Genomic DNA, 11,139 nt, shown 5'->3' on the forward strand with positions numbered 1-11,139 from the left:
CAGGGACTGACGCCCTTTTACACTTGCTGGTTTAAGACAAGGTCCATCTTACCAATACCCCCTTCTCTCCCCAGAAAAATACTACAGGTAAGTAGGGAGAGTAAAGGACCTCAGGGACCTTGCTCATATAACTGTACTGACAGGTCTTCAAGTCTAAAGCCTGGCATTCTCATTTGCTCTGAGGCCCAAAAGTAGAAGTGGCATTGAATGCTGTGTAGCTGTGGAAAAGGAGAAAGGAAACTAACATTTGTGTTATGTGAAGGAAAATAAAAACAGCAACAGCCTCACACCAAGAGTTTCTTAGTGTCAGGATGTAGAAAACTATCTCCTATAAGCCGATGGGATAAACTGTCTCCACTTTATAAAGAAAACTGGGTCTCAGAGAGAGAGATTAAATGCCTTGCCAAGGGTTACAGCAGAACCCTAAGTGCAAAAGCCAGTACTGAATTCAGCTGTCTCTGATTCCAAAGTTCCTTCCAGATGCTAAACTGCCTCTATGCAGAGACGCAGCTTTTAGCCTAACTGTAACAAAGTAAAAACAACCCAAGAAGAGTATCTGAATGTGTTGGGAGGCAGGGAGGGGAAGGGCAGTTGATCTCCCAAATGGAACAGCTGCTGCTGCTAGCATCGTTACTATCATCATCATTATCATTTTAGGGAACTATTGCTTACTATAAGGAACTGATTAGATTTCTCCCTGTGCACTATAAGGATCTTGTTTTGCTCTTTACCCTTGCTGCTAGGAAGCTTGGAGACAAATCCAAAGTTCCTGTTTAATAACTGTGTAGTACTCCACATGCATATCAGAGTTATTGTCTTCTTATCTTGATTCTGGATTGTGATTTCTATTTTACTTGGTTCTAATCTTTACTTGCCATTTATATATTTACTCATTATATATATTCTCATGAGACTCCTCAAAACTTTAGTGGAATAACATTTAGTAGGCATGACATTAATTTAAAAAATAATTTACCTGGGTACAGCTTTCATCTGTAGCATCACACACATTCTTTAGTCCTTTGAATTATATTGCTAAAATATCTGAAAAAAAATCTAGATACCATCTGGTGCCTTTGGAAAGACAGAGGTAATCAGGTCTTTGATCTGCTCTGCACATGGACTGGGAGAGGGAAAGAGGACCAAATCTCCCTGACACAGACAATCATTTGCTTTATTAAACAAGTGTCTTATATTACACACAGAGTAGTGCACTATTTGGATGCACAAGAAAAAATTATGAAAAGTAGATACTGAGCGTACTGAGCACTTTGGGTTTTGAAACATTAACATCACAGCTGTTTCTAATAATTTTTCTCTAACTGCAAGCTTATTTCCACAACATGTACTAATGTAACTGTAACTGCCCCAAAATGTTTTTCATTTTTTCAAATGAAGTCTTCTTAGAAATAACTATGCAACTGAAAGCCCATAGCCATCTTAGCTCACTACCCCCATATACAGGTTATTTTGTATTCATTTTTTCCTCTGCTATATGATTCAAGATGGGACAGTTTGCAACAGTTGACCTACTTACAAACTTGTGAAATGTGCCTTTCTAAACAACAAAACAAACAGCAACAAAAAACCCAAGAGAACCTCACTAATGAGAAAAGTCAAGAAAGTTCATCAGTAGCGTGCCCTGCAGTTATAAATGGAAATGACAACGAGAAGTTCATTCCTCGCCCTCTTATCTGGCGCACTGATAATGGTAACAGGTCACGGGAACTGGCCTGGCAACTACGCGCTAGCAGGCCCAGGGCCTGGGGAAATTTAAGTCCTTTTTTGTTTGAGGGTTAACCTGAACTCAGGTGCAAACAAAATGTACATTAATATTCCTTTCAAGTTTCTCCTTCTATTTACCTTTTAATTCTCAACTGTTTCCCTCAATCCATATGGACGCTTACTTTTTTTAGATGGTTTTATAGTTTTGTGAAGAGTTGGTGGGACTTCCTTCTTTGATACTCTCCGCGGAGGTCTGACCATCAGAGGCCAATGTCTTCTCTGGGGTTGGTTTCCCTGCAAGACTCAGGGTCGCCTCCACTGCGTCCGCAGATCAGGACAACCTACAGGGCTTCCCTTTCTGCCTGGGTTCAGTCGGGGACGCTCAGCTCCTGCTCTGGCCAGAAGTTCCGGAGTCTCCTACGGCTGCTGCCCTCGGCGAGACGGTGGGGTCCGCGCAGAGCCGAGTACAGGGTGCCGAGAAGGCTGCTCCGCCCCAGGCCGAGCTCGGGACAGTGAGGCCGAAGGTCCCCAAGGGCGCCACGTGCCCCAGCCGGAAGCGTGGCGGGCTCTGCGCAACCTAAACGACCACAAGCCCCTTTCTTCCGGGAGGTCGCAGGCCGGGGGCTGAACTACCCCCGCCCTCCACCCTCCAATCTGGGAGGGCTGTGAACGGCCACCCAGCGGAATAGTCGACAGTCTTTGCCAACCCTCCTCAGTCCTCCACCGGAATATATTATCCAGCCACCACCTGGCGGGCGAGCCAGCAAGGTTTATTATCCCCGTTGTAACGCTGAGGAGGTTAAGGCCGGGACACGGCCAGGGTCCCGAAACAGATGCGTGCGGAATCCCGTCAGGAGGGGAGCTCAGCCCGCCTCCCCATCGCCCAGAATCCTCAGAGCCGGGCGGTCCGCCGGCCAAGGCGCAGGCCGAGGCCCGAGTCCAGAGTGGATTCGGGTTTACGCCCTCTGGGGAGGAAGCGGTGGGCGGCTCGGCTACAGAGGTCAGGGGCCCGGGATTGCCGAGCCGAGCGCGAGAGGAGGCCTGCGCTGTGGAGTCCAGGAGCCACGAAGAGGCCCAGGTGCCCCGGGATGCGGCCGCCCGACCTCAGCAGCAGACGCGGTGGGCGCCCAACTCCCGTGCGCTAACCCCCGGAGAAACGGGGCCCGCGCAGCCCCGGAACTAGAGCTTCCTGCGGAGGGAGGGGGGGCGCTTAGGTTTTCACTCACTTTGTTCTTTAACCGATTTTTAAAAGGAGAGTCTTGATTCGAAGCTATAGAAGACAAAAACGGCCTCCTGCCCCCTCCTCCAGACACTGCCCGTCTCCCGCGGCTACTGGGACTGACGGCCCGCGGCGAATCCGCACGCACACGCACGCTCACGCATGCACACATGCGCACACGCCGCGCACGCTGTGTCCGGGCTCTGCGGTGCACCTCAGGCTCCCCAGGCAGGGTGGGGCGAGGCCTGGGACGTCGGCAGCGTGGTTGTGCGGTCTCCTGGGTCTGGGGACGTCTCTGAGGGTTTTGATGAGCCTTATTTTTAGTTCCCCTCGGAGGAGCTAGCGCCGCGCCAGGCGAGTGGTGCGCTGTGGCCGGGGCAGCGCGCCCTTCTCAGCCAGCGAGCAGAGGCGCAGGCGCGGCGCGGCGCGGGCGCTGGCTCTAATCAATAACCCTCAGCGGGCTCTGAACTGCAGGGGGCTGAGAGGCCTTTCCGAGAGAGCAGCCCCGGGAGATGATGTATTTGTTCTTCGCACTTACTGTGCACTTAGCACCGAAAGGGCTGTTCTTTGCTCTTAGCAACAGAAACCCGCGGCTCGTCAGCCTTGACTCCCTGTGGCTGCTGAGCGCGAGTCCGCCCGGGGGCGCGGGATCTTAGGCTTGGTCTCTCCAACAGGTGGCGAGGGCCGGCGGCAACCGACCCGAACACCTTCCGCCCTGCCTGACCCATGTCTCCTGGGTGTCGCGGCCAGCCACCTCGCTATGGAGAAGGGGGCGAGGACTCGGCGTGTGCACTGGGGAGTGAATATGCAGGCGGGCTCCGGACTCCAAGCAGTAACAGCGCTAACGCAGAGAGCTTTCCAGGCGCCTTCCTTGATTTTCCGTAAAATAGGTTTAATTAATAGCTGAGACGAATCTCCTTTTCAAGTGACTTGAGCAATCAAAGACGCTCCTCTGGGATCCAGAGGAAGTTGGGGGTTGTTACTCCCTGCTCAACCCCCCACCCCCGAGTTTGCCTTCCTAGTCCTTTTGACTTCACTCGCACACAACCCACTGGAGAAGTCTCAGTGATAAATTACGGAGTCGCTTAGGCGTGGCCATGCCTTTCTCCCCTAACATGTCCCTTCCTCGGATGACTCTGAACTCGGAGTGGAATCCGATTCCCTCTCGGATCCCCGTGGCCGAGCCTCGCTCACTCAAGCCAGGCGAGCCGAGCGGCTGCTGGAAAATCGCGGCTGCAGCGGGCGCGCGGCTTCAAGCGCGCTGCTTCCCGAAGCTGCCAGGATACTGATTTATGCTCCAGCCGCTCGCGAGAACCCCGACGCTTTGGCTGAGTTAATTTTTGTCAATTGTTCCTCATCACACTGAGATAGTTTGCAGCTTGAGGCGTGTTTTATTTATCACCTTGCACATTTGAAATACAGTCAGACGTAAAAATAACTGACTCTGGCGCAATATTGGAGCCGTCGGGGAATAATTTGGCTAACTGACTTGGACGTTTCACCTTCTAAACAGAAATGCAACTCTCAGTCAAACTGTAAATCAGATTGTCTTTGCAAAGGGGGGGGAAAAAAAAAGCACGAAACCCAGGAGGGAACGGAAACAAAATGAAAGAAAACGCAGGTATTGACCAAAGCAAAACGAGCTTCAGACACCCAGACTGGATTTTAATTTTAGGCGTGGAACCTCATCGAGAATGTGAATTCGTAAATGTTTTACCAGTCGGATCTGCCTTGGGGTTTCTAGGGTACCCTGGAAACTGGACTGATTTCTTTATTTCTTTTTACCGTTACTGCTGTTTTTGTTATTAAATAATATATGCTATCTTGGGGGGGTCCCCTTGAAGAGCTCCAATTGTAAAAGTTAACGAGAACCGTCTGGGCAGGACAGGGTGGGAGCTCTGGAAACGACCTACGACTTGGAGAAGGAAACCAGAAATTTCTTGGCACTTTCCATGTCCCCAAATTTCTGTGAATAAGCAGAAAAGAATCTGATAGTCTTTTCTGCGCCTCAGGCATTCTTCTCCTCCACCTGTCTGGAAGCCCCTAATAATGAAAGCTCGATATCTTACCGCCGCACATAGATCGAATGGTCTAAAGCCTGGGCAGGACTGGCCTTCAGTAAGGCAGGATCTGGAAAAGAGAAAACCCACTCAGGCGACCACTCAACAATTGATCACTTAGGGGAATTCAAAACGCAACCAAATAAAAGTTCTGCCAGGGTGGAGAGCATCTGCTATTATTTTGGCATTATTTCACACAACCCGCACCCCAGCAAGTAAATTTCATTCTAACACAGCAAAACGGAGATCAGGCAGGAGCGTTTCCCTAGCTTCCACAAGGGGAATCTGAAGACGGTTTTCTTGACGTGAAACCACAGCGACCTTAAATGTAGGCACCTGCCCCAGTCTTAGGGTATTAAACAAGTATATATTTGTTTAAACTTCTTTTTGACCAAGACCATTCACACAACATGCTTCTAACATTTCTCCAAATAAAATGGAACAGGAGACTGTGGCTCTTAAGATCCACAAATTAAAATTAAATTTAAAGATACCAAAGGGGGCTTCAGGTAGAAAGTTGGAGGGATTATTTTCAAATAACTTTGAAGGTTTAAGAGAAGATATCTTGGTAGTTGATAGTGCTTGGTATCCATACCGAATATATAATATTAAATTATGACTTCAAAAAAACGTTTCAAAGGCATTAAATAAAATTAAATTAAATCTAATATTTTGATGGGGAAAAAGATCAGCAAGTAGTTGGAAATTTTTCTCAAAAACAAATCATATTGGTGTGGTTTTGACATTTGTGTGATCCAATTCTTAATCTGGTGTTTTTTATATCGACCCCAAACTGGTTTTGCTCAGGTTGACATCTCTGCTTCTTCAGAGCTGGAACTCAGTAAATGCAGCGTGCTCTGCTGACGGGCAACTCCTGTGTTGTGAGTAATCCTTTGCCAATAGATGGTCTGATGTCCTTTTCACTGTAACCAACTGGGAAATTAAAAGAAAAATGTTTGCCTCGCCACATATTTATTTTTATTTGTTGTTTTTTCTTTATTTCTAACACATCAAGATGAGTTCTTTCTCTTAGAATCCCAAGCCACAAATTTCTCCTAAAAACGTGTATTTCAAAAATTAAATCTACAGGTGTAATACATACTGTGAACCCTATAAAATGCATTTACAATGTGGACTTAAAGAAAGAAATTTATAACTTTCATATGTACCTTCCTTTTGCAATAGGCAACTGCCATATGTTTCCGACTTCCATAATTCAGTTTTTCCTGGACATCTGTAGCAGGTAGTGAGTGCTTCTTAAAGTACATTTTATGTAATTTGAGAAGGAACCTGCACCAAAGAGTAAAGGTTAACAGAAAAAAGCACAAGTCTTTCTAGAAATGCTAGTTATTCAAAATTTACATCACCTATCGTGCTTGGCCTGGATAGCTTTTTTCCTCTCTTTCTTCTTGAGACTGAATTTGGAAATGCAGTGTTATATATGCTGAGAATTCTTTACAAGCAACACTTCCAAAATTTCTAAATGTTTTGGTAAAGATCCTCTTGTTATTACTGTTCTTTTGCTTGAAGATTCTAATTTGGCTCTTCCTGAAAACCCAGGTTGGAAGTGTATTCCAGTAAGATTATTTTTTTTGAGAAAAATTTTAATATTTTTATATCAAAAACGGGGAAAACCTTAAACTCGTTCATTTTTCAGCTATCTTAATTGTTCATCTTACACTCGTTAAAGGATGGAGAAGTTTACACAATTAAAAGTGAAAACAAAGCAAAACCAAATGTAGAAAAGTCAGAACTTGTTCTCAAATTTTTTGCCCATGTGTTCAAATTCAGGGATCATTCTTAATAGAATTTTTCAATAGCTCACTTCTTTTTGTGCAGTTCCAGTGCTAGCCTTAAATTAATCTGTTAAAAGTCTTTTCATTCAGCTGAAACTGAAATGCCTCATCTGTCAGTACAAAAATATGAATAAATTTCAGCCACATTCTTTATTGTTCGTACTTTCAGCAGATTATATAAATGCCCACAGAATTTTCACTGTTTAATAACTGTGGGTATCTACAGATGTGAAATAGGAGAACAGGGCCCAATTTACAGCCAATTAGAGGGTGTAATAATTTGTATAAAAAGCTAAACATCCTACCTAGTTATTGGAGCCTAAACAGGCACTCAGTTCCCTTTTCAATTCATTTAATTAAACCAGCAGACTCAAGAAAATCTTTGTTTATGGGGAAAAATAGCATTAAATATTTAATTCAAAGAATATGAAGCTGCATATCTTAAATATCAATTTAAACATCATTTTATAAAGCATAAACTATTAAAATGCCCATTAACTATTTAGAGAATATTAATTTCTCCATTCATTGTCTCAGTTTGATTTATGTCCAAATTGACCTATTGCAATTCAGCAATGTCCATCTACCCATCTTTGGGTATCCATTTACATCTAGGTGTTAATTTCATTACCTCCTTGAAGCCAGCTTGTATTTGGATCAGGTATTAGTGATAGAGACAAGTGTTTCCTTCTTGGACATTTCTGTTACTAACCCCTTACTGTAGTAGTGTCGTCAGAGGAGTGTAGGTCAATGAATGAGGAAGTGAAGAGGGCGGTTTTTCATGCACAGGGTGAAAAATAATTCCAGCATCATCTGGAGGTAGAGCAGATACTGCTGGAAATTGGACATGAGTGGCGAAGCTCATTCGTCCAGCCGAGTGAGTTTTCTTCCGGATACATTACAGGTTTATTACGTCCTCACAGCCCCTCGACTTGGTGGGTCAGGGGCCTCACTTCTCCCTTCCTTTACCTTTCCCTGGAGAACTGGAAGTGGAGGGAGGGAGGGAGTAATGACGACAAGCTTACCATTAGAGTACACGCCTTTTGCTCTCTCCAAACAGCGCACCTCCCCTAAACCTCACCGAGAATTGAGCATTGATTGAAAAACCAGCACTAAAAGGAATCTCTCCGGACCCCAAACTGAGTTTGGGCGCTCGGGAGCCCCGAAGAGCACTTCGGTGGGCTGCGCGATTTCTTTGCTATCGAGACTCGGTCTCAGCTGATGAGAATACTTAAGAGACTTGTTGGAGGAGGAGAATGGTAAACAATCGCCAACATGTGGGATAGTGCTGTGTGTGTGTGTGTGTGCAAATCCACGACAGAAGCAAGCCGCGAGGAATCGCGGTTCGGGATCGCTTTCTCCACGGGGCCTGGGTTTGCAGCTGCAGCCGGAGACCCGGCAGGAAGGAAGCCCTCGAGAGCGCAGCGGTCCAGCCCCTGGCTGACTGAATTTACTCCCGTAAATTACTCTTTGTAAACTTATACAGGTTATAATTTATTGTTTTTATTAACCCAGATCAGAGGGAGAGGCGAGAAGAATAGCAGGGCAGATAACGAAGAGAGTGGAAGATGGTAAGGGAAGGAAGGGAGGAGAGAGGGAGCCCCAGCCAGCGAGTAAGGTGCTGCCTGGTGACTCGGCGGCTCTGACGTCCACGCCCCCAATTAGGATGTACCTTCTTCCCAAACTGTTACAAATTAAGGCAGCCAAATAAGTACCCCCCTTGGTGCTAGGATTGGGCCCTTGCTCACCCCCACTCTCCCGTCTATTTCTGTACTTCTCGCTAGGTTAATCTTCTAGCTAATAATAAAGTTTTTTTTAATTTTTATTTTTTAGCGCATGGGAAGGAAGTCCGGATCATGCCTGTTCGGAAACTTGGGGACCACCTGAAGCAACTCCCACTCAAGGGCCAAGAACAGACTGTCTTGTGTGCCAGGGCTCACCTCCTGTGTCATGTCTTGAGTGTGGGAAATTAATCGTAAGGGTTAGAAACTCTTATGGCCAACGTCAAGTGTAAAAGAAAAAAGAAGTCTATCTAGAGAATGAAATCCTAATGCATAGAATTTTTAAATTCAGAATTTAAAAATAAGTAACTGTTTATAAATACAAGTAGCTATGTCAGGTAAGTGGAAATAGCAAGCTCTTTCCAAACATATATATGTTACACTATATATAGGGTGAACAGGCTCTAGGCTGAGAAAGCACAGCGGAAACCGACAGAATGCGTTTAAAAAAAATCTTTTGGAACTGTCTAATTTAAAAATGCACAGAGAAAAATAAGGAAGAGGAACTGACTACGCTTTTCAACGCCCACCCCCCTCCCGCGATAGTTTTGCTAACTGGCTGAACACAGATTCCACTAGGTACCATTCGCAAGGCTCTTGTGTCCTTCCCTCTCTCCCCGCCCAAGTTCCTGAGAGAAGCCCACTCTGATAACGTTCTTCCCTGGATGACTTTTATTTGAAATAGAGCCGTGCTAGTCATGCCAGAGGCCTGACAGTTTAATTCAGTTTTAATCGTTTCCTTAACATAGCTCATACTGGGAACAGACATTTTCTCTCTTAAAGTGACGAGAGGCACACGCTCCCCGGTACACATGCCCACCCATGTTTACACCCTCGCAGGTGCACACACGCGCATCCACGCACATACAGGCACGTGCACGGGCGCACCCTGTCGAGTTTTTCTCCCGCCAGTTTGTGCCCTGTCCCCGCTTCCTTTGCTCTCTTGACTGGCAAAGTGCAAGGCCCTGATTCTACTCTGGCACGCGCGTGCCATGCTTTTGAGAAAACGCCCGATTAGTGTGGTGGCTTCGCCAGCGCTTCGAAGGCCGAGACTCCGCCAGCCTGCCAAACCCGCCTTCCTCCCCTCAGGCTCCTGGAGAAGCTCGGCTTCCCCTCTCGGGAGCGAAGGTCGGGGGTGAGCTGAGGTCTGCGACCTTCTGCTTCGTGGGGTCGGGGGCAGCTGGTCCCGCTGGGTCCCGGAGTCTGAGCTGGATTCCATGCGAGCCCAAGGTGGAGAGCGGCGGTGCGGCTCTGTCGCTGTGGTTCCCAAAGCCCAGCCTGGATTTGGACTAAGGAGACCAGAGTTGGTCCTGTCCCGGGCGCCCAGGGCACATCTGGATTATTTTTAAGGGCCACGTTCTATCTGACATAGTGGATGTGTGTGAGGCCCGGCTTTCCAGCTTGTCTGTAGGGTGCAAGTCCCCGGCGTCCCGAGGGCTGAGCCCCTCGCTGCCTGGGGTAAAGGAGAAAGAAGCGGTGTAGGGATATCGGAGGCCTTGGGGCCCTGCAGGCCCGTGTAGTCCCTTCTAAATCAGTTTTGAGCAGCGGGGCCTGTAAACGGACAAGAACCCGTCTACAAAACAGGCTTCGCGTCTGGAAAACCGCGGTCGTCCCTGGCGGCCTGGGGTTTCTCCAGAGGAGCCGTTCTCCCGGAGTAGGCCTCAGGGCCCCGGCGACTCCACCCTTGGGCCTCAGCGCATCCACCTCTCCAAGTCCGCAAGGGCAGCTCAGAGGAGCCTCGGGTCGCTCCTCCTTGGGGCCACTGAAAGCCTGGGCGTGGAGCGGGGCGCTCGGTCCCCGCAGGCTGCGGATGGATGCTGGCTTCAGATGCCCCGGACGCGCGGAGCTCGGTGGGCAGCCTCCTGCCAGGTCTGCGGCCCTCCCTCCAGCGCATCCCTCCCCACTCCCTGCCCCAGCCCTCCAGGCGGCCTCTTCGCTCTGCCGGGCTTGCGCCCGTCTTCGGGCAGGCTTCAGAAACCAGGTTTACGCTTACTTTTAAGGCTGTACTACCCGCCTAGGTCGCCGCAGACTCTGGAGGTCCACCGAGGTCCGGACCGCTCCAGATCGTTCGCAAAGCCATTTTTTGCAAATGCAAAACACCTCCTCCTAGTTGAGTCTGGTTCTCAATCTTTTAAAAGAGGCCTCCTCTTCAGGTAGTTAGGGAGTCGTGTTTGACCCTGAGGCTGCTGGGCCCGCCGGGCGGCGCGTGCGGAGACTCCTCTGAGCACCGCCCGCTCTGGTTCCCGCTCTTCTGGTTTCCTTGGAGGAACCGCGAGTTCCCCCTGGAGCTACGGTAAAAAGATCGCAGTGGCGAAGCTACTGCCTGAATCACTGTACTGGAAACTAAGAGAAGTAAGAGATAATGGGGCAGCCAACAGTGTGGAGGTTAAACAGAGCGAGGGAGAGAAAACAAAAAACAAACAAAAAACCCTCAATCCTTTGTCGTGTATTTTATACCAGAGATTTAAGAGTAATATCCATGATGAGTTTTATTCTACAAAGAGACTTGCTCTATTTACATCACATCCATTATTTTTTTAATCCAGAGCAATTCTACA

General features: G+C 47.8%; 1 long non-coding RNA gene across 3 annotated transcripts in view; it reads right to left on the reverse strand.

Moving 5' to 3' along the window:
* Positions 1 to 3,150, reverse strand: part of LOC117201423 (uncharacterized) — a 147,676-nt gene extending 144,526 nt beyond the window's left edge. The window contains exon 1 of one of the 3 annotated variants that reach the window (XR_007470422.1): positions 1,864 to 3,150. This is a non-coding gene — a long non-coding RNA (uncharacterized LOC117201423). The remainder of the gene's footprint in view (positions 1 to 1,863) is intronic. The other 2 variants (XR_004483437.2, XR_004483436.2) reach the window with 2 other exon arrangements.
* Between the last annotated feature and the right edge of the window lie 7,989 nt (positions 3,151 to 11,139).

This window comes from Orcinus orca, chromosome 12 (assembly GCF_937001465.1).
Source record: "Orcinus orca chromosome 12, mOrcOrc1.1, whole genome shotgun sequence".
In the NCBI taxonomy this organism is placed as follows: Eukaryota; Metazoa; Chordata; class Mammalia; order Artiodactyla; family Delphinidae; genus Orcinus; species Orcinus orca.